The sequence below is a fragment of the Oncorhynchus gorbuscha genome, linkage group LG06 (assembly GCF_021184085.1).
Source record: "Oncorhynchus gorbuscha isolate QuinsamMale2020 ecotype Even-year linkage group LG06, OgorEven_v1.0, whole genome shotgun sequence".
Classification (NCBI taxonomy): Eukaryota; Metazoa; Chordata; class Actinopteri; order Salmoniformes; family Salmonidae; genus Oncorhynchus; species Oncorhynchus gorbuscha.
Window position 1 is genome coordinate 76222939 of NC_060178.1, and position 26856 is coordinate 76249794.

Consider the following 26856-nt stretch of genomic DNA (forward strand, 5'->3'; position numbering starts at 1 on the left):
GTCAGTACAGGTGCATTAAAGCAAGGACCGAGAGACTGACAAACAGCTTCTATCTCAAGGCCATCAGACTGTTAAACAGCCACCACTAACATTGAGTGGCTGCTGCCAACACACTGACTCAACTCCAGCCACTTTAATAATGGGAATTGATGGAAATTGATGGAAAAATATATCACTAGCCACTTTAAACAATGCTACTTAATATAATGTTTACATACCCTACATTACACATCTCATATGTATATACTGTACTCTATATCATCTGCTGCATCTTTATGTAATACATGAATCACTAGCCACTTTAAACTATGCCACTTTTGTTTACATATCCTACATTACACATCTCATATGTATATACTGTACTCGTTACCATCTACTGCATCTTGCCTATGCCGTTCTGTACCATCACTCATTCATATATCTTTAAGTACATATTCTTTATCCCTTTACACTTGTGTGTATAAGGTAGTAGTTTTGGAATTGTTAGGTTAGATTACTCGTTGGTCATTACTGCATTGTCAGAACTAGCACAAGCATTTCGTTACACTCGCATTAACATCTGCTAACCATGTGTTTGTGACAAATACATTTGATTTGATTTGACTATCATTCTTAGTATACACTCTACAAGGTGTTGAAAGCATTCTACAGGGATGCTGGCCCATGTAAGTCGCTCTGGATAAGAGCGTCTGCTAAATGACTTAAATGTAAATGTTGACTCCCAATGCTTCCCACAGTTGTGTCAAATTGGCTGGATGTCCTTTGGGTGGTGGACCATTCTTGATTCACACGGGAAACTGTTGAGCATGAAAAACCCAGCTGCGTTGCAGTTCTTGACCCACTCAAACCGGTGCGCCTGGCACCTACTATCATACCCCATTCAAAGGCACTTTAATCTTTTGTTTTGTCTTGCCAATTCACCCTCTGAATTGCACACATACACAATCCATGTCTCAACTGTCTCAAGGCTTAAAAACCCTTCTTTAACCTGTCTCCTCCCCTTCATCTACTCTGATTGAAGTGGATTTAACAAGTGACATCAATAAGGGATCATAGCTTTCAACTGGATTCATCTGGTCAGTCTATGTCATGGAAATGTACCAATGACCCATGCAGTGCAAAAAAATGAAAAACAAGTTTTAAGTGTAAATGCTACAACAACCTATAGCTACGTTTTTGTTATTTGGAGTTATTAAATGATTTTTAATTAGGATCGCAGCATATTATGCACATCTGCAAACAGCAGCAAATGCTGGACAAATATTATTGATCTCTTTTGTTTTAATATGTTAAAATAACATCACATCTTATTCACCAGAGTTTGTGAGCAGAAAGGAGATAGAGCGGACTGAAGAGCGGAGCATGCCCAATTTGACTGGAGCATGGAGCGAGATCCAGCCTCGACCTTTTCGAAATCCAGCCTCTGCCTTTTTCGCTCCTGTAACGCTCACTTCACGAGCTCAGGGCATGCCCGGCCCAGCATGCATTTGTAATCTACTTGTATGCTGCTATAGCCCCTTGCTTTAGCTACTGTCATGAAGTTCCCTAAATATTTCCAGAAAGAAACACACAGGTGCTAAATCAAGGTGACTTACAAAGATTAGGACCAAAAGCAAGAGAGGGAGTGTGGTGATTTAGTGTTCACAAATAAATAACCATTGTGGAATCTGAAAAGACTCTTACCCTGAAAGAAAGGAACGAGGTGGGTAGGTAACTAAGTGTGTCATTGTAGCAAAGTATTTATAAACTCAAATCAGAAGTTCCGTTCATTTTCGTTCTATTATCTATACAATAGGCCGGGCATATTCCCATGTTCAAGGAGCTTTCCTTTTTGATTGGGTTATTTTGCCTAAAAACCTTGAGGCCTACCTATAGAAAAATGTAAAAAACAACTCTGCCCAGCCTGGCAAGAGTGGCCAAAATGGTGTTTAGCATCCCCAGTGGCTCGTCAAGTGTGGAGGCACCATCGCATGAGCCTGAAGTCACAGACTGGCCAAATCCGTGTTTCTAAAAGTGAATTCAAAAGCCATTTTTATTAAGTCATTTTTTGTTTAAGTTGTATTTAATTCTAAGTAAGTCACAGCCTACATGCGCAATATATAGACTATAACGATTTAATACAACTGAATGTTGTTTAAATGCTGAGGGCTTTATGTCCCTACCAGCATATTGTGTCTTACTCGCAAATGCATCACAATGTGTTTATTTGTAGGCTAACCTTGAAATAAATGAAATAATATAGCCTAAATCATTTGCTTAGGCTCCCTGTCTGGCTCCTGACCTATTTAAAGTGTTGATATGATACTGAATACGACGTGTTGCCTATTTGAAATGATGTTCGCCTCTTACATTCACCTTTTCATGTTTATTCAAACACTTTTCATATAAACCCATATGGTTTGATTTCAATACTTAAAAACCAATTGGTAGGTTCAGTTAGACACACAAATAGATGGGTGTTGGTTAAATTGTTATTTTAATGAATAGGGTCAATTTGGAGCAGCAGTTCTTTTCCTGCAGCTGCTCCAAATCGGGTTTTTTTTCGGGAGCTGTAGGAAAGCACATGGCGAGCAAGCACCGCTCCATGAGCGATAAGCGAGATTTCCAACCACTCAACTCTGCTCGCATGCTCTGCTATGCACATACATGGACATTATAAAGGGTTCTATTTTTTCAATAAAACAATGGCCAGTTTGGGTCACAGTTGCACGTTTTTTGTAAAAACAGAGGCTATGTCTGGCCCGCCAATTCATTGCGTTTTTTTTCAATATTGCCCGTGCGCTGACTGAGTCTGACACCCCTGGGCTAGCGAAACAATCTATGTAGCTAGCTATTTATTTAGCAAGCTACAAACACAGAGCCAAATGTTAGCTGGCTAGCTGCTTGGAGGACGTAATGTCATGTCATTGGAGGAGTGGGTGAGTGACTGACTTTTTCCCCTCATATCGTTTTTCGGTGGCTACAGCTAGAGTACGAGTGTCATTTGGTTAGCTAACAAGAAATGTGAATCACTTTGCTATCTAGCTAGCTATGCTGCACTTGAACAACTGTTATCCACAGTTAGCATATCTTTTAGTTGTCAATCAAATGTATTTGGCATTGATCAGGCAAGTTCCCATTCAGTTGTCAAAACATGGGTTGGGACAAGCATTCATTGGCAGGCAAGCTGCAGAAGGACGAGCAGGCCACTATTACCCATCGTTCATCAGTGCAATTTTGATGGCCAACTAGCTGAAAAGGTTTGAGAAGGTTTATCGAATGTTCCCTCATTAGATTTTAGCTCATCTCGCTCTGGCTAGCATTAGTTGTTGATCTTGTTGATGTGCATAGGCAACTGAGGGAGAGACCCTACCTATTCATGGTTGTTTGATTAATAGGACAGTAAAGTTCCCAAATGTAAGAGGACTCCCATGATATTTACAGTACATATTTGCAGTAATCAATTAAAGGTGTATTTTCTGGCTTTTGGAGAAAGCATTCTAATGATCTAAAGTCGCGCTGTTGCTACTGCCTGTAAACACACAGTCCAGTTCAAAGTCAATGAGGGCAGGCCCATGTGGCAAATGGCTTATTTGCATATAGGCCTACTGTAGCTCTGATTGGCTATGGAGCACCAGTCTGCGTGGATTCCAGTCATAGAAAAGACAGATTTGTATTTGGTTTGGTTTTAATTCCCAAACATTATATGAATTTATGAAAATGTGAAAATGACCACATCTACAGTGGCTTGTGAAAGTATTCACCCCCCTTGGCATTTTTCCTATTTTGTTGCCTTACAACCTGGAATTAACATTTTTTTTTTGGGGGGGGGGTTGTATCATTTGATTTACACAACATGCCTACCACTTTGAAGATGCAAAATATTTTTGTAAAACAAACCAGATAAAAAAACTTGAGCGTGCATAACTATTCACCCCCCCCCCCCCCCCAAAGTCAATAGAGAGCCACCTTTTGCAGCAGATTACAGCTACAAGTCTCTTGGGGTATGTCTCTATAAGCTCGGTACATCTAGCCACTGGGATTTTTGCCCATTCTTCATGCTCTGCTGTACAATTGGATTGAGGTCTGGGATTTGACAAGGCCATTCCAAGGCATTTAAATGTTTCCCCTTAAACCACTCGAGCGTTGCTTTAGCAGTATGCTTACAGTCATTGTCCTGCTGGAAGGTGAACCTCTGTCCTAGTCTCAAATCTCTGGAAATCTGAAACCGGTTTCCCTCAAGAATTTCCCTGTATTTAGCGCCATCCATCATTCCTTCAATTCTGACCAGTTTACCAGTCCCTGATGAAAAACATTCCCACAGCATGATTCTGCCACCACCATGCTTCACTGTAGGGATAAGGTTCTCGGAGTGATGAGAGGTGTTGGGTTTGCCCCAGACATTTTGTTTTCCTTGATGGCCAAAAAGCTCAATTTTAGTCCCATCTGACCAGAATACCTTCTTTAATATGCTTGGGGAGTCTCCCACATGCCTTTTGGAGAACACCAAACGCTTTTGCTTATTACTTTCTTTAAGCAATGGCTTTTTTTCTGGCCACTCTTCCCTAAAGCCCAGCTCTGTGGAGTGTACGGCTTAAAGTGGTCTATGGACAGATAATCCAATCTCCGCTGTGGAGCAGCTCCTTCAGGGTTATCCTTGGGCTTTTTGTTGCCTCTCTGATTAATGCCCTCCTTGCCTGGTCCGTGAGTTTTGGTGGGCGGCCCTCTCTTGACAGGTTTGTTGTGGTGCCATAATCTTTCCATTTTTTAATAATGGATTTAATGGTGCTCCTTGGGATGTCAAAGTTTCTGATATTTTTTTATAACCCAACCCTGATCTGTACTTCTCCACAACTTTGTCCCTGACCTGTTTGGGGAGCTCCTTGGTCTTCATGGTGCTGCTTACTTGGTGGTGCCCCTTGCTTAGTGGTGTTGCAGACTCTGGGGCCTTTCAGAACAGGTGTATATATAATAAGATCATGTAACAGATTATGTGACACTTAAATAAAGTCCACCTGTGTGCAATCTAACTAATGATGTGACTTCTGAAGGTAATTGGTTGCAGCAGATCTTATTTAGGGGCTTCATAGTAAAGGGGTGAATACATATGCACACACCACTTTTCCCTTTTTTGTGTGTGTTTTTTTGTTTTTTTAAACAAGTTAGTTTTTTCATTTCACTTCACCAATTTGGATTATTTTGTTTATGTCCATTACATGAAATTCAAAGAAAAATACATTTAAATTACAGGTTGTAACAAAATAGGAAAAATGAGTAAGTGCTCAGTTGTCAGTAAAAAATAAAAATAATAATAATAATATACTTCCTGGGGGTGTTTATGAACAGATTTTCATTTGTTTCTGCTAAATAATAATAATAATAAACCTGGATGTTTTATTTCATATTATGAGTCATGTTTTACCTTGCTTCAAAGTAGCCTATAGGCAAAATCTGTCCATGTCAAAATCCGTCCATGTTATTTTGCCTATAGGCAAAATCCGTCCATGTTAATGTGGAGAAGTTTGGAGAAGCTTACAATTTATCCTACTGTTCTGCATGCCAATTATGATTTTAATTTGTGCATTTTCATAGAACAGTTTCATTTCAATAATAACGTTTTTGTTTCGCAAAATCTGGATTAAAATGATAAAAATCTAAAAGTTGAAACTTTTGATAAGCTTTTACTGTGAGGAACTATAGTTTTAATGTATTATCATTTGCAATTAATGTTAAAAAAACACTATGCTTGCTCAGGCGCACACGCTCCCTCAACATTATCAGGACAGAGACACCAGATACATCCTCACTGCTTACATGGAGCACTCCAAACAAAAGACAAATCTTGTAAATTATGGTTATGAAATAAACCAAAACTTGTTTCTCACAATTGTAGCAGGATGTGAACTCTGCAAACCACGTTTCCACTCCGAGAATGGGAACTGTAAATAACTGTAATTAATACATGCATTAACCAATTATTTATATATACACTAGATGACTGACAGGGGGCGCTGTTTTGGAGCCACGGCGCCACCATCTTGGCACTCCCTCACCATTGTAAAAAATACTTTGGAGGCTCGGCAAATGCATTTATTAATGTCTATATTTATTCTATTACAGACACCTAAATGCATACTTTTTAAAGGATATTATGTGAGCTAAATGTTAACATTTAGCATTTTAAAATATATAGAAACAGTTTCCTGAAAGTATAATTACTGTCCCCACTACAATAGAGAAATCCTCAGACATGTAATTCTGTCCTTTAAACATTTAATTGAAATACTGTAGAATTCCATTCATTCCTATGGAGGACTGCTTTTCTGAGGTGTGCCAATATAGCCAACCGGTGGCGTCAATCGTCTCATTGGCCAATATATTGCATCGGCAATCCAGGGATTACAGTATATACATCATTGGCATTAACAGAAATGAATGTAACCAGATGACGGGGATGAACGATATATTTACTACTGGTGACATATGTAATGGGGAATTGATTTTAAAAAATCAAAGGGCAAACAACTCACACAATGAAACAATGAATGCGCAAGAATTGATGGGAGACAGCTGAGTCCTTCTGGAGAGAGACTCGCCCATATCTTCGCCACACACCCCTCCTCTTCTCGTCTCAAAAGTCTAAATTATACTCAAGACACATTATCTTCAAACGTATTTTAGATCTTTTCACTGACAGCCCTAACTCAATAAGCAACTAGGCCTATAGCCACGCGCACTGCCCAAACTGCGGGCCTCCCAAATAGGCATGGGGCTACGAGTGTGATTTTAAGCAATCCACATCTATTTTTTAAAAGAAGCTAAGGACCGTGGATTCCTCTGTAGCTAAGTCATGGTTTCTGGTGAAGTATAATGAATGATTTTATTTATTTCTGTATGGACAGTAGTAATTATATAACTTCCTTATTGGATCCAGCCATTTCTCTAATGTTCTACTGTTTTTCATATCAACTTTGTTTTATTGTCCAGAAGCCAAAGGCACAATCCTAGTCATATCAGCAACCTATCCTGGTTGTTGCATCTTTGGATTCCCCCTTTTTCTAAGTTTCAAACAGAAATGTTCATGCATGGAACCGCTATAAGGTGTGCTGTTTAGAATGATGTTTTTCCAGGTGTGCTGTTTAGAATGATGTTTTTCCAGGTGTGCTGTTTAGAATGATGTTTTTCCAGGTGTGCTGTTTAGAATGATGTTTTTCCAGGTGTGCTGTTTAGAATGATGTTTTTCCAGGTGTGCTGTTTAGAATGATGTTTTTCAGGTGTGCTGTTTAGAATGATGTTTTCCAGGTGTGCTGTTTAGAATGATGTTTTTTCCAGGTGTGCTGTTTAGAATGATGTTTTTCCAGGTGTGCTGTTTAGAATGATGTTTTTCCAGGTGTGCTGTTTAGAATGATGTTTTTCCAGGTGTGCTGTTTAGAATGATGTTTTTCCAGGTGTGCTGTTTAGAATGATGTTTTTCCAGGTGTGCTGTTTAGAATGACGTTTTTCCAGGTGTGCTGTTTAGAATTAATTTTTTCCAGGTGTGCTGTTTAGAATTATGTTTTTTCCAGGTGTGCTGTTTAGAATGATGTTTTTTCCAGGTGTGCTGTTTAGAATGATGTTTTTCCGGGTGTGCTGTTTAGAATGATGTTTTTCCAGGTGTGCTGTTTAGAATGATGTTTTTTCCAGGTGTGCTGTTTAGAATGATGTTTTTCCAGGTGTGCTGTTTAGAATGATGTTTTTCCAGGTGTGCTGTTTAGAATGTTTTTCCAGGTGTGCTGTTTAGAATGATGTTTTTCCAGGTGTGCTGTTTAGAATGATGTTTTTCCAGGTGTGCTGTTTAGAATGATGTTTTTCCAGGTGTGCTGTTTAGAATGATTTTTTTTCCAGGTGTGCTGTTTAGAATGATGTTTTTCCAGGTGTGCTGTTTAGAATGAATTTTTTCCAGGTGTGCTGTTTAGAATGATGTTTTTTCCAGGTGTGCTGTTTAGAATGATGTTTTTCCAGGTGTGCTGTTTAGAATGATGTTTTTCCAGGTGTGCTGTTTAGAATGATGTTTTTTCCAGGTGTGCTGTTTAGAATGATGTTTTTCCAGGTGTGCTGTTTAGAATGATGTTTTTCCAGGTGTGCTGTTTAGAATTATGTTTTTCCAGGTGTGCTGTTTAGAATTATGTTTTTCCAGGTGTGCTTTTTAGAATGGGGATTTGCCGCAAATTGCTTTTTGGCAAATGTTTGAAAATGGTGTTTTATTGGCTGCTTCATTACATGAGTTGCATGTTCTGTTAAGATGCCTTACCATAATCTAAATGTGATTTATGTCATTCTGAGCACCATGGGTTTGCACCCAATGGATTTGGGTCCGATACATTTCTAAAATGACCGGTAAATTAGAATCTTCCCGGTCACGTTGTCCGGCACCACATTCTCCTAACGGAAGCACTGACACACACACACACGCACACGCACACACACACAGGAGGGGAGAAACACTGGGATGCTGCCCTTCGTGTTACAGGAATACATTTTCCTCAAGTCAACATTATGGGGAGAGAGAAAGGGAGGGAGAGAGAAAGGGAGGGAGAGAGAAAGGGAGGGAGAAAGATGGAGGGAGAGAGAAAGGGAGGGAGAGAGAAAATGGGAGGAGAGGATGCAACTTTCCTTTCACTGTTACACCCTCCCTTTCTATGACTGGCTGTCAACCTCCGTTTCAAGCTTCACACCCAATCCTCTCTCTTCTGTGAAAGGTGTTAGTCCTTCAATCCAAGCAGAGAAAACATTTCCTCTGATGTGACTTGTTTTCATTGTGCAGCCATGACAACAGCTTTCCCAATACATAAAAAAATCATTAAACTGGGAAAGCACTTCTGTATGCGTGTCTGTCAGACCAGAGTTCAAACACGTTTATGTGATTAGTTGTTATTATAACTACTTATTTTCTGCGCATTTGAGTATTTTCAAATACATTATTTCAAAAACTCCTAGGACCTGGGTACAATACAGGAGTATTTATTTGAAAAAAATACTCTGTATTTGTGTATTTTCAAATGCATGCCAATACCTTCCAAGTGTATTTCCAAATACATTCCAATATTAAAATACTTTCAAATAACAAATATCTGAATATCAACTTCAAAATGTATGTGTAAGTAATTTAAATAACTTAAATAGAATTTGAACCCAGGTCTGGTGTGTGTGTGCGCGCGTGTGTGTAGGAAGAGGATAAGAGGGGTCGTTTGCCTACCTGTGTGGACTTTGACCTGGGCTGGGAGTGATGTCACAAGCCCCCCTCACCCCCACCCCTCCCTTCATGTATATCCTTCAGGAGCGGTCCTCACTGGTCTTCACCGTACACCGGACCTGACAGAGAGGAGAGGGAAGGGAAATAAGCTGTTCAATTTCTGCAAAGAACTACAAGGTCACACAGATTTGTTCCTGCTGCGAAAATGCTGTGTGTGTGTGTGTGTGTGTGTGCCACGAGACATTAGTTGTTAGCCCACTGAGCTAAAGCCTCTGGTATTCGCTCTGGGAGCGACACTAGTCTTCACTAGGACACTAGTCTTCAAGTTTACTCATCACATGAGCATAGTCCAAAGAACCACCTCTATTACAAGTGCATTCTGCAGAAATATGCAAATATGTCTTGTCTGTAGCACCCTTCCATCCAAGTGAAACGCTACAGTGAAATCCTCAACGAAATGAATCGCGTTAAACAAGACTCTATCTGTGACTTTAAACAGTGTAACTCTAAGCTGTGTGTGTGTGGAGATTTCCGTTAGGAAAATGTGGAGCCAGAAAACTTGACTGGGGAAGATTCTAATTTACCGGACCCATATTCATTGGGTGCATAACCCATTAGGGCGTCTACCCAGAATGACAGAAATCACATTTAGATTATGGTAAGGCATCTTAACAGAACATGCAACTCATGTAATGAAGCAGCCAATAAAACATCATTTTCAATGAATAGCTCTGTTTGAAACTTAGAAAGAGGGGGAATCTAAAGATGCAACAACCCGGATGTTTTTATTTAATAGGAAAGTCAGTTAAGAACACCTTCTTATTTTCAATGACGGCCTAGGAACAGTGGGTTAACTGCCTCGTTCAGGGGTAGAACAAGAGATGTGTACCTTGTCAGCTCAGGGAGTTGAACTTGCAACATTTCAGTTACTAGTCCAACACTCTAACCACCAGGCTACGCCGACACCCAACTGCTGGGTTGCTAATATGACTAGGATTGTGCCTTTGACTTCTGGACAATGAAAAAAAGTATATATTAAAAACAATAGAACAGGAGAGAAATCACAGAACAGCGTGTCCAATAGGGATGAAAATGGAAATAAATGTGCCAAAATGATATAATTACTAGTGTCTATATTGGGGGGGGGGGGAGTAATAATTCAAAATACGTCTCCAGAATGCATGATTGCCACGGAGAAAACGGGTATCGTTAGCTTCTAAAAACATAATCTATGGATTGTTTCAAATCACAAGCTCTATGCCTACTTGGGAAACCCGCAAATTGTGCAGCGAATGGCAATAGGCCTAGCTGATTATTGAGCTGCGGCTGTCAGTGAAAAGCATCTCAAATATGTGTGAAGTTAATGTGTCTTGAGTATAATTGAAAATGTTGAGACAAGAAGAAGGGGAGGGGTGTGTGACAAAGATATAGGCAAGTCTCTCTCCAGAATGGCTCAGCTGTCTCCCGACAATTCTTGTGCATTCATTTTCAATGTGTGAATTGTTTGCCCTTAGATTTTTTTAAATAAATTCCCCGTTACATTTGTCACCAGTAGTAAATGTACCGTTAATCCCCGTCATTTGGTCACATACATTTCTTTTAATGTGTGTATTAATCACAGTCATTTTCCGTTCTCATTCTCGGAGTGGAAACGTTGTTTTGCAAACTTCACAACCTGCTACACTTGTGAGAAACAAATCTCGTAACCATCATTTACAATATTTGTCCATTTCTTCATAGTCTTTTGTTTGGAGTGCTCCATGTGAGCAATGAGCATGTGTCTAGTTTCTCTGTGTTGATCATGTTAATGGAGCGCACACACCTGAGCAAGCATAGAAGAACCGGGGCTGCTGCGCGGAAATGTAGGAAAGGGTTTTCTTTTAACATCCATTGCGAATGATAATACAGTGCATTCGGAAAGTATTCAGACCCCTTCCCCTTTTCCACATGTTGTTACATTACAGCTTTATTCTAAAATTGATTGAATTAAAAATGTTCCTCATCAATCTACACACAATACCCCATAATGATGAAGCGAAAACAGGTTTTTAGAACTGTTTGCAAATGTATAAAAATAAAAACCAGACATACCTTATTTACATAAGTATTCAGACCCTGCTATGAGACTCAATATTGAGCTCAGGGGCATCCTGTTCCCACTTATTATTTTATTTTCATTAACGAGACAAGTCAGTTAAGAACAAATTATTCTTTACAATGACGGCCTACCCCGGCCAAAAACTAACCCGGATGATACTTAATACTTATTTTCCACCATAATTTGCAAATATATTCATTAAAAATCCTACAATGTGATTTTCTGGATTTTCTCCCCTCATTTTGTATGTCATAGTTGAAGTGTACCTATGATGAAAATTACAGGCCTCTCTCATCTTTTTAAGTGGGAGAACTTGCACAATTGGTGGCTGACTAAATAATTTTTTGCCCCACTGTATATAAATGTTAGATTTCTGTATTTTTTTTTATATACATTTGCAAAAGTTTCTAAAAACCTGGTTTTGCTTTGTCATTATGGGGTATTGTGTTTTGATTGAGGGGTATATAAACAATTTAATCAAATGTAAAATAAGGCTGTAAAATGTGGAACTATAGTTAAATCCTTACAATAAAGCTATTTGAAAAATCAGCAATCCTTCGTGTGAATTTATACGCGCTTTAATTACCAGTTGAGAAATAAAAATAGTAGCTCTTTTTAATCGTGCAGCAAAACAGTTAGATTTGTGATTGCATTTAGATTTGTGATTGCATTTAGATTTGTTGTGCAATCAATGGGCTTATAAAAGCACATTTTACTCCAGCAGCAACCGGCTGAAGAGATGCAGGAGAAATCCCACTCAACATGCTGTGCGCGTGTGATAGTTGTGTTGGATAAATAAGACAGGCCTACACGATGACTGACGACAATACACACAGGCCAATTTTATTCCCAAAAATGTTGCAAATACACCTATAGACCGATAAAGCATGACTGTTAAATGTATTTCCATCAACTGGTATTTCTTTCCATCAATTAATAAAAAGCATTATTTTGCAATGGATTTTGTTTTTCGGTCATTTTGGTGAGCAACGGTTTTATTTATCGATTTCTTTTTTTGTGTGTCTGTGTGTGTGTTTGGGGGGGGGGGGGCTAAGGGTTTCCGGCTAACGGTGGTGTGTGTGTGTGTGTGTGTTTGTGCTTCTCTATTACAGTCTCTAAACCTCCTGTCACCCCTTCGTTAGGACAGTTGCTCTTTAACCACGTAGAATCCCTGTGCTGATTGGTACAGATGTTAACCAATGTTAACCAGTGTTCTGAATCTTTACAGTGATCCTATAGGCTGTGATGACAAAGTCAAAGCTTGTCAGTTCAAAGCTCTTAAAACCACAACCTTTACTTTAGGCCTGCTGTGGGAAATCATGGCTTCTCATAACTCCTCTTAATATACACAAACACACAAGAGAGAATACACAAGCCACAAGAGCTTGCACGAACTAACTCACACACACACACACACCTCTCCTTATCATCAGAGTTGTCTGGGGAGCCAGCAGGGCTATAAAGCTGAACAGAACATCTCACACCTGAACACCACAGGGACAGAGACAGAGAGAGAGATGGAGCTCAATGACCTCTCCAACACTAGTGCAAACATGAGGAAAGAGGGCGGAGATAGGGAAAGAGAGAGAAGGCGGACAAATCATTCTCACTTCCACTACCCCAGACAAAGGTAGAGAAACAGACAGCTAAGCCTCAGAGAGGTAATCATCTAGATGCAGAAAACGGAGCTGCAATTTAAACCGAGATAGGATGTGTGTGTGTTTGATAGGTTTTGAGATGCTGTGTAGCGAGGCCTCCCTCTGAATCAATTCACAACGAGGGAGATAGAAAGAAACCATTTTCCTTATGTGGAAATTAAACACTTTACTGTAAGCCGTCTGTTAGTGTGATGCTTATCTGGAGGAAATTTGCACAGGAATACCTGTAGGTCAATTGTTGAACCTTCTTAAAGGAGAATTTAGTTTTTTTTACAACCAAATCTCATATTTGTTATGTAAATGTTTTTTTATAGAAGGGTCCAGACACTTTTTCAATTTCACTTGTTTTTTGAGAAACTCACCCCAACTAGTGATTAACTTCCTCATCCTCAATGTGCAGTACGGGGGTTCTGAAAAACATGAACAAATGCCCCAAAAACACCCATATACTGTACATCCTTTAAGAAACTAAAACGCTGTCAGTATAGTGATGCAAGTCTTTGGATGTTGTACACATGAAATTGAGTAATTCCCAAACTTTATTCGCAAAGTTAAATTCCATTTTGTTGTGACTTGAGCGATACCCCTCCGTCCATTCTAGCAGCAGGCTCTCTCTCTATCTCTCCATCTCTATCGCTCTCTTTCTCTCCTGCAACATCATAATCTTTTATTTCCTCCCTCATAAATGTCAACAGTGAGGGGTTTGGGAGCTCAGAGGCTGTATGTGTTTCACTCAAACACATCAGTTGTAACAAAACCCTGTGGACTCTGTCTGTGTCAGCAGAAGAGAGAGAGAGAGTGTGTGTGCGTGTGTGTGTGTCCTGTTGCTGTTGTGTGCGAGTCTGGTTTACCCGCCCGCACTCCTGACACTAGCTCCAACCCCTGCTAGCGCCCGGACGTATCCAATGACGTAAATCTCCAGCACACATCTCACCAAAACAATATTTGTGTTTTTGGCCGTCAGGGCAGTCTGTTCCCTGCTCCCTGCCCTGCGAGCCTCTGTACTGAACAGGAACATAAAGAGGTCTTGAGGCGGTTCACACAAGGCTGTGTTGTTAAAAGGAGCGGAAAGCGAAGCAAGGCCATATGATAAAGTATCTAGGCAATTCCACGGTAACGGAATTGCGCCGAGATTCAGATTTTTCACTTAGAATGTACACCAAACAAAAAACACTGAACTCAAAGTTTAACAAACCATAAAACTCTATGCACAAGAACTACTTTTACGAATTTACACTGAACATTTTACAAAAACATTTACTTGAAGAACTGTGCAGATGCAAAGTTTGGTAAACGTTTGGTAATTTTTTTTATTTTAATTATTTATTATGTGACCACATTTTCCAAAAACGATCTACTCCGAACTAAGATTCAAATGATGTCTGTAGAAAGAAAAAATATATACATTTGTGTTTTTGGCCGTCAGAGCAGTCTATTCACAGTCTATTCACTGTTCACTGTTCTCTTCATGGTGATGTATCCTTAATAGGTACACAAAAGGAGAAATATGCAATATCCTCCTTTGCATATTTGGGTAAACAAGACCAAATGTGGTTGGTCCAAATCTGAACCAATCATAGATGTCTATGTTTCACTGTTTGGACATCAAAGTACAGCACAGCAGTGTACAGTATAGTACAGATCAGTAGAATAGAGTTCAGTACAGTAGAGGACAGTACAATAGAGTATAGTCAAGTAGAGTATAATTCAGTACAAGACAGTACAGTATAGTTCATTACAGTACTCATAATTTTGCTATTTGAAAACCAATTTCTCCAGCCCATGTTGCTTCCAACAGTTGTGTGGAGTTTGGCTAGATGTTATTTGGGTAAAGAATCATTCTTAATCTTGTTACACATGGTAAAATGTTAAGCGTGAAAACCTCAACAGCGTTGCAGTTCTTGACAAATGTCGGTAAGCCATGCAACTACTATCATAACCCATTCAAAGGCACTTAAATCTTTTGTCTTGCCCATTCACCTCTGAATGGCACACATACTGTTAAAATATCCACGTCTGAAGGCTTAAAAATCATTCTTTAACCGTCCCCTCCCCTTCATATACACTGATTGAAGTGGATTTGACAACTGACATCAATAAGCGATGTAGGGCTGACCCCATTTAGTCGACTGGTTGATTGCTTGGTCAATAGGCTGTTGGTCGACCAAGGTTGTTTTAGTCGAGAAGTGGCAAATATATAAATAGACAAATCTGGCATGATCCATTGAGGCGGGTGCAGGGATGGCACACTAGTATCACCAGCAGTACAATTAGTACAATTCCCACATTTTCTAATCTTCAATGTTTGTTTGGTTAGTAATTTCTGTTAATGCATTCAATATATTATTATTATTACAGTCTTACCGTTGTCATTGTAGGAGTGGACACGTTGTTTGCAGAGCGCACAACCAAGGCTAAACTTGTGAAGAAAGATGTGTTGGATTATTTGTCAATGTATTCATTGTGATTTGCTTGGAGTGCTCCTGACCATCTTGAGTAAGGACACGCCCCTGACTACACATAGAACTAGGCCTAGGCTACCTGGCCTGCTCACAAATGTAGACCTGTAAATGTGCCCATTTGGGGATCTAACACTATTTCTGATTGTCTTAACTCACCATCACTGTGAGTAATTAGTTCTTCACCTCAAACAGCAAGTAAACAAAGCCTGTTTTTACATCCATTGAGAATAACAATAGTTCCTCAACGTAGTAGCCTATTTGAAAAATCTTTCCAGCTCTCTCTCTCCCTTTTGAGAACCACTCAGCATGAAAAGGGAAAAATTAAATGCTCTGATCCGGTGGAAATGTCATAAAAAATACCTACCTGATTACTTCTTATCCCTTGCGCAAATAGCCTACAGCTGTGTGTGTCTGTCCAGAGCTCACTGAAGCAGGAAACTCTTGAGTGCCCAGAATAGTTTATACAATGTTGCAAGTTTGCTAGCACCAACTTCAGGCTGCACCCAAGTTAATATTTGATCAACTGTTTCAAGTTCCTTGCAGACAATCCATGCATAGCCAAAGTGATTTATAGGATATTTATTTTTATCGGGATACTTTCTACCTGCGGGCTGCAATGTTTGTATTTGTTGGCTTTATGTAGGCTATTTTTACATATTGGCAATATAAGTTACTTTTAGATTTGTATAATTTTCATTTAGATAGAATTTTGATGAACCACATGACCATGATTTTGAGATATGAAGGCTTTATTATAAATGAAAATAAACTGGCATGCAGAGCAGTAGAAATGGTACGATAAATTGTCACTCCACATGGAAAAGGTTGCCGACCACTGATGTAGCCTATTACTGGCAACTTCAGGAGCTTAATGACAGAATCTGCGAAGGCTACATTGATCTTTGGCTCCCTCTTTACAAATGAGTGTCTTCATTTTTAATCGCAGTGCTTAAAGCATCAGACAAAGTAGCATATATACATATAGTTGATTTTATTCAAACACAAGGGTGTGGTATATATATGGAAAAATACGTTTTAAATTTTCAAACAATCAATTGGTTGAAAGAACAGACGACTCATGGTCGACCAAGATTTTTTAAAGTCGGGGACAGCCCTAAAAGGGATCATAACTTTCACCTGGATTCACCTGCTCAGTCTATGCAATGGAAAGAGCACGTGTTCTTAATGTTTTGTACACTCAGTTAATATATAACTCAATTCAAAAAATAGACGCTGTTTTCATTTGACAGCCAATTCGACATGCTCCTTTGAACTTCACGCATTGGTACCCAGGAGTCCTTTTACATGGAAACGACCATCTCAGAGTAAGAGGATCAATCCAGGATCAAGTCCCCTCCTGTCAATATGAGCATATTCATTATGATCTAAAAGGCTAAACTAATCCTAGATCAGCACTAAGACATTTTATGAATACAGGCACTGGTTATATACAGTGTCGCAGTTCTCATAACAAAACATCTAGAGAATTCTAGACATTTGCCGTATCTAACATTCCTGCTCTTCCCTACTTAAGTACATAAACCCTCATTCCTGGTCTTCCCTACTTAAGTACATAAACCCTCATTCCTGGTCTTCCCTACTTAAGTACATAAACCCTCATTCCTGGTCTTCCCTACTTAAGTACATAAACCCTCATTCCTGGTCTTCCCTACTTAAGTACATAAACCCTCATTCCTGGTCTTCCCTACTTAAGTACATAAACCCTCATTCCTGGTCTTCCCTACTTAAGTACATAAACCCTCATTCCTGGTCTTCCCTACTTAAGTACATAAACCCTCATTCCTGGTCTTCCCTACTTAAGTACATAAACCCTCATTCCTGGTCTTCCCTACTTAAGTACATAAACCCTCATTCCTGGTCTTCCCTACTTAAGTACATAAACCCTCATTCCTGGTCTTCCCTACTTAAGTACATAAACCCTCATTCCTGGTCTTCCCTACTTAAGTACATAAACCCTCATTTTCACAGTCACAGCAGAAAATCTAGAAAAGTGTTATGAGTATAGTAGCAGTTTAACCATACCCCGGCCTCTCCTACTTCTGCACACATTTCCAGTTGTTTACAATGTAGCTGTGCTTATTACCACAGCATTCCCTGGCTCATAGTTTCTTTTTGATTTCATTTGCAATCACTTACACCGTCTTGTCTGAAGCATAAAGGCAACACATGATAACATCTTGTATGATTACAAAGTCAAAATCATTTTCAAAGCGCACCCATTTACACACCGGTAATTTGGTACAATAACATGAATCATTGAAAGGGTACTGTGTGCATGCTACTACTCAAACCATAGGCGTCTTGTACCTGAAGAGTTTGCCATTGAGAGTCGTACACATGATTACGCCACCCATGCAACTACCACTGCCCTCCCGTCTATTCTCCCTCCCTCCCGCTCTGTTTGACATGTTGAAGACATTTGAGATAATCGCAGCGATGTCTCTGTGTTTTCCCAGATCGTATCTTCAAAGAGCAGGCGGCTGGTGACTTGTACTTGAAAGGGAAAGGAGTTGTGGAGAGCTCATGTTCAGAGAGGAGGGGAAGAGTTGAGGAATGCTATCACGGTTTGGGGGAGTTGAAAGGCCTGCTCTGGTCTGTTCTGGCTGTGTGTGTGTGTGTGTGTGTGTGTGTGTGTGTGTGTGTGTGTGTGTGTGTGTGTGTGTGTGTGTGTGTGTGTGTGTGTGTGTGTGTGTGTGTGTGTGTGTGTGTGTGTGTGTGTGTGTGTGTGTGTGTGTGTGTGTGTGTGTGTGTGTGTGTGTGTGTGTGTGTGTGTGTGTGTGTGTGTGTGTGCGTGTGTGTGCGTGTGTGTGTGTGTGTGTGTGCACGACTGGGTAGGTGGGTGAGTGGGTGGAAGGGGGAGGGGCTGTCAAACACAAACAAAGGTTGAGTTTCACTGACTGGAAAGTACACACCTGTTCCTCACAGGAGAGAGTAGAGAAAGAGAGAGACAGAGAAAGAATTCAAAATCGAGAGAAGAGCCGCTAAATTCTACAACCACCTAAAAGGAAGCGATTCCCAAACCTTCCATAACAAAGCCATCACATACAGAGAAATTAACCTAAAGAAGAATCCTCTAAGCAAGCTGGTCTTGGGGCTCTGTTCACATATACAAACAGAGCCCCAGGACAGCAACACAATTAGACCCAACCAAATCATGAGAAAACAAAAAGATAATTACTTGACACATTGGAAAGAATGAACAAAAAAACAGTGCAAACTGGAATGCTATTTGGCCCTAAACAGAGAGTACACAGTGGCAGAATACCTGACCACTGTGACTGACCCAAACGTAAGGAACGCTTTGACTATGTACAGACTCCGTGAGCATAGCTTTGCTATTGAGAAAGGCCGCTGAAGGCAGACCTGGCTCTCAAGAGAAGACAGGCTATGTGCATACTGCCCAAAAAACGAGGTGGAAACTGAGCTGCACTTCCTAACCTCCTGCCAGATATATGACCATATTTGAAACACATATTTCCCTCAGATTACACAGACACACAAAGAATTCATAAATAAACCCAATTTTGATAAACTCCCATATCTATTGGGTGAAATATCACCATGTGACATCACAGCAGCCATATTTGTGACCTGTTGCCACAAGAAAAGGGCAACCAGTGAAGAACAAACACCACTGTAAATACAACCCATATTTATGTTGATTTATTTTCCCTTTTGTACTTGAACTATTTGCACATAATATGACATTTGAAATGTCTTTATTCTTTTGGAACTTTTGTGAGTGTAATGTTTACTGTTAATTTTTATTGAGAGAGAAAGGGAGAGCGAGAGAGAGAGACTGAGGGAGAGGGGTAAAACACTCTCCCCTGTGAGACCAGATAGAGAAGTAAATCACAGAGCTTATCTCAACAGCACACCCTCCTACACCTCAGCCATACACACACATGGCCATGTCAGTCAAGAGGCCATACAGACGACTGCTGGGAGGGAAAATAACACTTTTTTTTTGGAGTCAAAGGTTGGCGGTTCTTCAAACCTGTCTGAGCTATGACCCCCTAAATACACTTTTGACAGACTTTTGACAGACAGGCGTGGATGTGTAGCTATGTGTTCATCCGTCTCAGTCTGCAGAAAACTCTGTAGCAGACGGTAATGGCCTCTACAGATTCCTCCTAACCCTACTCATCCTCAGCAGCAGATCGTCTCAAAAGGTCACCAGAGCTGTTAAAACAAACAATTCTATATTATAAACATCTCTGTGTGACCTGGAAAAACAAAATACCATTCACCTCACTCACACACACCCGCACGCGGGCACACACACGCACAAATGCAACCATACACACACGCATATATAAATATACACACAGTTAATATCATCAGTGACGTCTTCAGAGGGTGAAGGTGGTGAATGTTTCTCCATTGATTCATGATGAGTCATAGTAATGTTCTGACAAGAATTGGAAGCAGTAGCTGTGTGTGTGTGTGTGTGTGTGTGTGTGTGTGTGTGTGTGTGTGTGTGTGTGTGTGTGTGTGTGTGTGTGTGTGTGTGTGTGTGTGTGTGTGTGTGTGTGTGTGTGTGTGTGTGTGTGTGTGTGTGTGTGTGTGTGTGTGTGTGTGTGTGTGTGTGTGTGTGTGTGTGTGTGTGTGTGTGGCTAATATCATATACAGCTGATGAGCAGACACACTCCAGAGATAATGATGAAGAACTGTTCTTCTGAGAAGATAAGAGGGCCATTAGGCTCTCTAGAAGAGAAGAGAGGAGAGATGAGAGTAGGGGAGGAGTAAAGGAGAGAACACTTGAAACCAAATCACAGCCCATTCCATTCCAATCTTTCTCTGTCTTTATCTCCCTTCTCTGATCAGTGTGTTCCATCAGCCATCACAATGGCAGTGAAATACGGTGCGCCACCCGTGTAGTGTCAACACCGCCACCCTTGTATTTACATCATGTGTTTCCCCCTGTACATGGTGCCACGGCCTGACCATGTGATTAGATCCACAGGTGAAGATTAATGTGAACTAAGAGGTAACAGTGGTGACTAGGGTTGCAAAGGGTCGGAAACTTTCCGGTAAAATTCCGGAAATTTCCTGGAAATTTGCCATGAGAAGATAAGCCCTGGAATTTGGGGAATTTTGCTTATATTCAACAAAACAATTTTCTTGATAACAGTGAACCTTTTTTTGTGGGATACACATAAGGCAATTCTAGGTCTTGTGGCATATATTGGTTAAACTATCCCCAATTCAACGGAATTGCAACCCCCTTGCGTTCCATCACATGTGCAGTGCACTCTTCCATCACATGTACAGCTGATTCTCAAGGTCTTGCACACTAATGAGATACTATTGAGCCCACATTACTACACTGTCTGATCCAAGGACTACATGCGTTCTGGTAAGTTTTGATTACAATACTGGTTGGGGTAAATATATTTTATACGACACAATTTTTTTGTTAACTAGTAAATAGTAGCCTACAGCAAAGTGCGTTTAAATCATTTCTAACTTGTTAACAATTTCTACTAGTTAGTTTCTGTTACCATGTGGGTTTTTAGCTTGCTTGAGCCTGCTAACTGAGTGTTAATTCACCTGTTTCCATACATGTGTCATTTTAAAACATGTATCTTACGAAGGAGTTGTTTAATCTAACTGCTTAACTTTATCTGTACATGGAATTGTATTTGTTTAGTTTTTTACTGTTTTTTTTTCAATCTTTATAGGAAAAAGCCACGGGCTCTTTCTGAATTGTGGAGACATTTCACTGCAGCTAATGTAGAAGGACAAGCTGTGTACATTTGCAAATACTGTGCCAAATCATATGTAAAGAATGCAACAAAGATGCAGAATCCTCTGGCCAAGTGCATAAAGCAAGCCACCTCTGACAAATGTGTATTGGAAGAGATTTCTAAATGTTCACCGCCCAGCATACACCCCTCCAACCAGACATGCTTTATCTACTCATTTGCTGGATGCAGAGTTTAACAGAGTTCAAGTAAAGGTCAAGCAAATCATAGAGAAAGCAGACTGTATTGCAATCATCTCTGATGGGTGGTCGAATGTTCGTGGGCAAGGAATAATTAACTACATCTCCACCCCTCAACCAGTATTCTACAAGGGACAATAGACACTCCGGTCTCTACATCGCAGATGAGCTGAAGGCAGTCATCAATGACCTTGGACCACAGAAGGTATTTGCACTGGTGACAGACAATGCTGCAAACATGTTGGCTGCTTGGTCTAAAGCGGACGAGTCCTACCCTCGCATCACACCCATTGGCTGTGCTGCTCATGCATTGAATCTGCTCCTCAATGACATCATGGCACTAAAAACAATGGATACACTACAAGAGTGCCAAGGAAATGGTTAGGTATGTGAAGGGTCATCAAGATAGCAGCAATCTACCTCACCAAGCAAAGTGAGAAGAATAAGAGCACCACATTGAAGCTGCCCAGCAACACCTGTTGGGTGGAGTTGTCATCATGTTTGACAGTCTCCTGGAGGGGAAGGAGTCTCTGCAAGAAATGGCCATATCGCAGTCTGCAGATATGGACAGCCCCATCAAGAGGATCCTCCTGGATTATGTAATTTGGGAGAGAGTGGTAAGCAGCCTGAAACTCCTGGAACCTATAGAAGTAGCCATTGCATGGATTGAGGGAGGCAACGCCATCCTGTCTGATGTTCAGGCTCTGCTTGCAGATATAAGAGAAGAAATCTTCCCTGCCCACTTCCCTGTTGCTCCAAGCAGAGGAAACTGCAGTTCTGAAATACATCAAAAAGCGCAAAGACTTCTGCCTGAATCCCATACACACTGCAGCGTACATGTTGAACCCCAAGTATGCTGGCAAGAGCATCCTGTCTGGTGCAGAGATCAACCAGGCCTATGGTGTCATCACTACAGTGTCTCGTCACCTTGGCCTGGATGAGGGCAAGGTTATTGGCAGTCTGGCGAAGTACACTTCCAAGCAAGGGTTTGGGATGGAGATGCAATATTGCAGTCGTGCCAACATATCTCATCAGCCACCTGGTGGAAGGGACTTTGTGGATCTGAGGCTGCTTCCCCTGTTGCCTCCATCATCCTCCAAATTCCACCAACATCAGCCGCCTCAGAGTGCAACTGGTCCTTGTTTGGAAACACATACACCAAAATACGCAACAGGCTGACCAATACAAGGGTTGAAAAATTGGTGGCCATCCAGGCAAATTTGAGGCTTTTTGAGCCTGACAACGAGTCATCCTCAACAAGGTCGGAAAGTAACAGTGAAGATGAGCCCTCAGAGTCTGATGTTCAAGATGTGGACATTGAGGAGGTCTAGGGAGAAGACATGGAAACCTGAGGAAGACTATCATTTTACAGATGTATGTTGAAAACGGTTTTGGTAGATAAGATGGATAATTGGGGATCATTCAATATTCCCTTTCTTTTGTTGTTCAGGGAAATCATCCCATGTGAAGAGTCAACTCATTTAAAGTTCAATTTGTAACTAAATTGTTTTGTTTTTTCTATTGGAAGGATTTAATCATTTGCAGTTGTGTCTACTTATGTTTCTGTCTCCATATGATATAGTAAATATATCCAATGCAAAAAAACATCTACAATTAAATGGTATTCATATTCATTTGCGTATATATTTATGTTAATTCCCATATATTCCCGTTAATTCAAATATATTCCCGTTAATTCACACGGAAAGTTTCCACCTCTGAATATTCCCCAAAATGTGCAACTCTAGTGGTGACACACACAGACACACAGACACACAGACACACAGACACACACACACACACACACACACACACACACACACACACACACACACACACACACACACACACACACACACACACACACACACACACACACACGTAACAGTGGTGACACAGAATTAACAGTGGTGAAGACACAGAGGCATAAATAAGGAGAGAGGCTGGAGGCAACACGGTTGACCTTTTGAATGGTAATAATGATGACACTGGAGATACAGATACACTCTACTAGGGGTCTGTGTACGTGCATATGTTAGTGGAGACTGATGGAAATAAAGAGAGAGAGAAACACAGACAGACAGACAGGCAGGCAGACAGACAGACAGACAGGCAGACAGACAGACAGACACTGTACATAGCCAATAATATAACTTTTGAATTGTCTATATTCTTTTAAACTGTGCGTATAATGTTTTGTGTTAATTTCTTATTGTTCTTTTTTCCCTGTCTATTTCACTTGCAAATATATGTTTCCCTGGCCAGTAAAGTCCTTTGAATTGAATTGACAGAACTAGAGAGACAGAGTATCTATTTTAGCCAAAGCTGCCTCAAATGCTTTTTCTCGCCTGCGCTTTCTAACTACACTCATATATACATACAACCTTAGCTTTAAGAATACACATCCTCAGCTGTGAGAACACATACACACTTATGTACAAGCGCATGAGCACACGCAAACCTTCCTCAGCAGGGTTATTACAGCAACCCTATGTCTGCTTACAGCCTGTTCACACGGAGAGTAAAAGTAACTGTATGACACACTGTGTGTGCGTGTGTGTGCTTGTGTGCGTGTGGGTGCTTGTGTGCGTGTGCGTGTCTGTGTGCGTGTGTGTGCTTGTGTGTGTGTGTGCTTGTGTGCGTGTGTGTGCTTGTGTGCGTGTGTGTGCTCTGTGTGTGTGTGTGTGTGCTTGCGTGCGTTTGTGTGTGTGACTGTGTGGCCGAGCCTGAAAATGACTGATGCCACTCTGCTCTCTGTGTGTGTTACTGCTGATGTCTTCCTTACGTTATCCTCCCCAGGCAGGCGCTGCCTTTTCAATAACTTTGGCTGATGTTGTACAATTGCACTCCTCAAACTCCCTGCATACATACAGAGCGCGAGGGAGCACTCACGTAAGCAAGCGAGCACACACCCTCGCATAAACGCACGCTTATGCATACACTCCTCTCTCTGCTGCAGTAGGTTCTCTCTTCTTCTAGCCTCTGCCTCTCCTTTCACTGCTCCGGCTCCTCCTCCTTTCTCCTCTTTTCTCCTCCTCCTTTGCCTTCTTCTCCTCTCATTCTGTACCACCCTTCTGTACACCCTAAGGGTCCTAACTCATTATTTACATAGAGGGTAAGCAGTGGGAGTGGTGTGACGATGGCGTGGTGTAAACTACTCCCCTGTTGTCATTAGCGAGAGGCAAACAGAGAGGCTATTACCAGCTCCGCTACCTCTCAGCTCTCATCAGGCCTGGCTAGCTCACACCACACACACACACACACACACACACACACACACACACACACACACACACACACACACACACACACACACACACACACACACACACACACACACACACACACACACACACACACAAAACACACACAAAAACACACACGTAGTAATTGATCCTGTTCAGTGTGTAGTGGCGAAGGAAAAGTGGCCCTTAAGCGATGCCTGTTTGCTGCATTAATTTTTCAGCTCCCGCCAGAGAGACAGAGGAGCTAGGGGAAACTGAGGAGGAGACCAGACCAAACCAGATCAGGGCAGAGCTCACATACTGCCTATAGCTGTTGCTTTGTGTTTCTGGGCCTCTACACGTTCTAATAGGTGGTTTTACAGTGCTCATGTTATGTTTACCAATACCCACATATAATACAGAAGCAGCAAATGTCAGTATATCTGAGAACAGATACTCTTGTTTTTGTGACCTTTGAAAAGCCACAGAATCATTCAGTGTTCTGTTGCCCCTGACAACCTCAAATCATTATTCATTTAGGGTTTTCCTCTCCTTTCTGCCATTCTAAATGATATATTTGTTTTCTTGCCGTCTCTCCTCATGCAGTGCTGATGCTAGCTGTTTGTGTGTGTATCTTCCCTGACACTGTCATACTGTGCACAGTCGGTGTTGTGTGACGATAGACAGACAGTGCTCTGGTCTGTGTGGCTCTGGTTGATGACTCATGCTGATGATGTCACATGGTGATTCTAAATCTGGTCGATGACTCACACCAATGATGTCATAGCCTGAGGACTGGACGGAAGCATCAGCAGTAGCATCTGCTTTGATGGCAGGGAGAATACTTTCCATAGAAATACAAGGATTAGAATAGAATTGTATAACTGTATATGCTCCCCTCCATAGAATTACAATGTACAGAGCCTTCAGAAAGTATTCACACATCTTGACTTTTTGCATATTTTGTTGTGTTACAGCCTGAATTTAAAATGGATTAAATTGAGATTTTGTGTCACACACAATACCCCATAATGTCAAAGTGGAATTATGTTTGTAGAAATGTTTACTAATGAATTAAAAATGAAAATCTGCAAAGTCTTGAGTCAATAATCATTCAACTCCTTTGTTATGGCAAGACCAAATAAGTTCACGAGAAAAATGTTGCCTAGCAAGTCACATAATAAGTTGCATGGACTCCCTCGGTGTGAAGTAATAGTTTGTAACATTATGTTTGAATGACTAACTCATCTCTGTACCCCCACATACAGATAATTGTAAGGTCCCTCAGTAGAGTAGTGAATTTCAAACACAGATTCAACCACAAAGACCAGGGAGGTTTTCCAATGCCTTGCCAAGAAGGGCACCTATTGTAGATGGGTAAAAACAACAAATTCAAACATAGAATATCTCTTTGAGCCTGGTGAAGTTATCCATGAATTACACTTTGGATGGTGTATCAATACACCCAGTCACTACAAAGATACAGGCGTCCTTCCTAACTCACTTGCCGGAGAGGAAGGAAACCACTCAGGGATTTCATCATGATGCCTATAGTGACTTTAAAAGAGTTACGGAGTTTAATGGCTGTGATAGGAGACAATTGAGGATGAATCAACACCATTGTAGTTACTCCACAATACTAACCTAGGTGACAGAGTGAAAAGAAGGAAACCTGTAGAGAATAAAAGATTCCAAAACATGGATCGTGTTTGAAATAAAGCAGTGAAACTGTAAACTGCAAAATAAATTGGCAAATAAATGTACTTTATGTCCTGAATACAAACATTATGTTTGGGGCAAATACAACACAACACATCACTGAGTACCAGGGCTTGTGAGTTTTTTAAGGATACAAGGAAACTGAATAGAGCTAAGCACAGGCAAACACCTATAGGAAAACCTGGTTCAGTCTGCTTTCCAACAGACACTGGGAGACAAATTCACCTTTCAGCAGGACTATAACCTAAAACACAAGGCCAAATATACACTGGAGCTGCTTACCGAGTCGACATTGAATGTTCCTAAGTGGCCTAGTTAAAGTTTTGACCTAAATCAGCTTGAAAATCTATGGCAAGACTTGAAAATGGCTGTCTAACAGTGATTACCAACCAGCTTGACACAGCTTGAAGAATTTTTAAAATAATAATAATGTGAAAATATTGTACAATCCAGGTGTGCAAAGCCTCACAGCTTTAATCGCTGCCAAAGGTGATTCTAACATGTATTGACACAGGG

General features: G+C 40.7%; 1 protein-coding gene across 1 annotated transcript in view; it reads right to left on the bottom strand.

Moving 5' to 3' along the window:
• LOC124038337 (zinc finger MIZ domain-containing protein 1-like) overlaps positions 1–26856 on the bottom strand; it is a 236863-nt gene that overhangs the window by 146856 nt on the left and 63151 nt on the right. Inside the window, 1 exon segment of the mRNA XM_046354100.1 lies at positions 9215–9330. The gene's annotated coding sequence lies outside the window, so the exon portion shown is untranslated.